General features: G+C 52.6%; 1 non-coding gene across 1 annotated transcript; it reads right to left on the bottom strand.

The window, feature by feature from the left end:
• Positions 1-3,454: 3,454 nt before the first annotated feature.
• Positions 3,455-3,528, bottom strand: TRNAK-CUU (transfer RNA lysine (anticodon CUU)). Its single transcript has one exon. It is a non-coding gene; the product is annotated as a tRNA-Lys (tRNA).

The raw sequence follows: 3,528 nt of genomic DNA on the forward strand, positions 1-3,528 counted from the left end.
AGTCCCGCTCGACCCTCACCACCACCAGAACATATGTTCAAAGCTATCAGCGCAAAGAAAAGAGCAACACACCTCTCCCGGGTGGGCTCGAACCTCAAACCTTTCGGTTAACAGCCGATCGCGCTAGCCACTTCCGCATCGGAGACAGTCCGGCTCCACTCTCACCACCGTCAGAACATTTCTTCAGAGCTATCAGCTCAAAGAAAAAAATGCGCCGCACCACCATCGGGTGGGCTCGAACCTCCAACGTTTCGGTTAACAGCCAATCGCGCTAGCCAATTGCGCCATGGAGACACTCCTGTTCCACTCTCACCGCTATCAGAACATATCTTCAAAGCTATCAGCCCAAAGAAAAAAAAGCAACACACCACTTCTGGGAGTGCTCGAACCTCCAACCTTTCAGTTAACAGCCCATCGCGCTAGCAATTGTGCCACGGAGACAGTCGTGCTCCACTCTCACCACCGTCAGAACATTTCTTCAGAGCTAACAGCCCAAAGAAAAAAAAGCACCGCACCACCACCAGGTGGGCTCGAACCTCCAACCTTTCGGTTAACAGCCGATCGCGCTAGCCAATTGCGCCATGGAGACAGTCGTGCTCCACTCTCACCACCGTCAGAACATTTCTTCAGAGCTATCAGCCCAAAGAAAAAAAAGCGCCGCACCACCGCTGGGTGGGCTCGAACCTCCAACCTTTCAGTTAATACCCCATCGCGCTAGCCAATTACGCCACGGAGACAGTCGTGCTCCACTCTCACCACCATCAGAACATATCTTCAAAGCTATAAGCGCAAAGAAAAAAAAGCAACACACCACTCCCCGGAGGGCTCGAACCTCCAAACTTTTGGTTAACAGCCGACCGCGCTAGCCAATTGCGTCACGGAGACAGTCCTGCTCCACTCTCACCACCGTCAGATCATTTTTTCAGAGCTATCAGCCCAAAGAAAAAAAAGCGCCGCACCACCATCGGGTGGGCTCGAACCTCCAACGTTTCAGTTAACAGCCAATCGCGCTAGCCAATAGCGCCACGGAGACAGTCGTGCTCCACTCTCACCACCGTCAGAACATTTATTCAGAGCTATCAGCCCAAAAAAAAACCCCCGCACCACCACCGGGTGGGCTCGAACCTCCAACGTTTCAGTTAACAGCCAATCGCGCTAGCCAATTGCGCCATGGAGACAGTCCTGCTACACTCTCACCACCATCAGAACATATCTTCAAAGCTATCAGCCCAAAGAAAAAAAGCAACACACCACTCCCGGGAGGGCTTGAACCTCAAACCTTTCAGTTAACAGCCGATCACGCTAGCCAATTGCGCCACGGAGACAGTCGTGCTCCACTATCACCACCGTCAGAACATTTCTTCAGAGCTATCAGCCCAAAGGAAAAAAAGCGCCGCACCACCACCGGGTGGGCTCGAGCGTCCAACATTTCGGTCAATAGCCCATCGCGCTAGCCAATTACGCCACGCAGACAGTCGTGCTCCACTCTCACCACCATCAGAACATAACTTCAAAGCTATCAGCGCAAAGAAAAAAGCAACACACCACTCCCGGGAGGGCTCGAACCTCCAACCTTTCGGTTAACAGCCGATCGCGCTAGCCAATTGCGCCAAGGAGACAGTCATGCTCCACTCTCACTACCGTCAGAACATATCTTCAAAGCTATAAGCGCAAAGAAAAAAAAGCAACACACCACTCCCGGGAGGGCTCGAACCTCCAAACTTTTGGTTAACAGCCGATCGCTCTAGCCAATCGCGCTACGGAGACAGTCCCGCTACACTGTCACCACCACCAGAACATATGTTCAAAGCTATCAGCGCAAAGAAAAAAGCAACACACCACTCCCGGGTGGGCTCGAACCTCCAACATTTCGGTTAACAGCCGATCGCGCTAGCCACTTCCGCATCGGAGACAGTCCGGCTCCATTCTGACCACCGTCAGAACATTTCTTCAGAGCTATAAGCGCAAAGAAAAAAAGCAACACACCACTCCCGGGAGGGCTCGAACCTCCAAACTTTTGGTTAACAGCCGACCGCGCTAGCCAATTGCGCCACGGAGACAGTCGTGCTCCACTCCCACCACCATCACAACATATCTTCAAAGCTATCAGCGCAAAGAAAAAAGCAACACACCACTCCCGGGAGAGCTCGAACCTCCAAACTTTCGGTTACCAGCCGATCGCGCTAGCCGATTGCGCCACGGAGACAGTCCTGCTCCACTCTCACCATCATCAGAACATATCCTAAACTATTAGCCCAAAAAAAAAGCAACACACCACTCCCGGGAGGGCTCGAACCTCCAACCTTTCAGTTAACAGCTCATCGCGCTAGCAAATTGCGCCACGGAGACAGTCATGCTCCACTCTCACCACCGTCAGAAAATTTCTTCAGAGCTATCAGCCCAAAGAAAAAAAAAAGCGCCGCATCACCACCGGGTGGGCTCAAACCTCCATACTTTCGCTTAACAGTCGATCACGCTAGCCAATTGCGCCATGAAGAGAGTCGTGCTCCACTCTCACCACCATCAGAACATATCTTCAAAGCTATCAGCCGAAAGAAAAAAAGCGCTGCACCACCACCGGGTGGGCTCGAACCTCCAACCTTTCGGTTAACAGCCGATCGCGCTAGCCAATCGCGCTACGGAGACAGTCCCGCTCCACTCTCACCACCACCAGAACATATGTTCAAAGCTATCAGCGCAAAGAAAAAAGCAACACACCACTCCCGGGTGGGCTCGAACCTCCAACATTTCGGTTAACAGCCGATCGCGCTAGCCACTTCCGCATCGGAGACAGTCCGGCTCCATTCTGACCACCGTCAGAACACTTATTCAGAGCTATCAGCCCAAAGACAAAAAGCGCCGCACCACCATCGGGTGGGCTCGAACCTCCAACGTTTCGGTTAACAGCCAATCGCGCTAGCCAATTGCGCCACAGAGACAGTCGTGCTCCACTCTCAGCACCGTCAGAATATTTCTTCAGAGCTATGAGCCAAAGAAAAAAAAGCGCCGCACCACCACCGGGTGGGCTCGAACCTCCAACCTTTCGGTTAACAGCCGATCGCGCTAGCCAATTGCGCCATGAAGACAGTCCTGTTCCACTCTCACCAGCATCAGAACATATCTTCAAAGCTATCAGCCCAAAGAAAAAAAAGCAACACACCACTCCTGGGAGGGCTCGAACCTCCAAGCTTTCAGTTAACAGCCCATAGCGCTAGCCAATTGCGCCACGGAGACAGTCATGCTCCACTCTCACCATCGTCAGAACATTTCTTCAGAGCTATCAGCCCAAAGAAAAATAAAGCGCCGCACCACCACCGGGTGGGCTCAAACCTCCATACTTTCGCTTAACAGTCGATCACGCTAGCCAATTGCGCCATGAAGAGAGTCGTGCTCCACTCTCACCACCATCAGAACATATCTTCAAAGCTATCAGCCGAAAAAAAAAGCGCTGCACCACCACCGGGTGGGCTCGAACCTCCAACCTTTCGGTTAAGAGCCGAACGCGCTAGCCAATTGCGCCACGGAGGC

The sequence above is a fragment of the Rhipicephalus microplus genome, unplaced genomic scaffold, assembly GCF_043290135.1.
Source record: "Rhipicephalus microplus isolate Deutch F79 unplaced genomic scaffold, USDA_Rmic scaffold_12, whole genome shotgun sequence".
Taxonomy (NCBI): domain Eukaryota; kingdom Metazoa; phylum Arthropoda; class Arachnida; order Ixodida; family Ixodidae; genus Rhipicephalus; species Rhipicephalus microplus.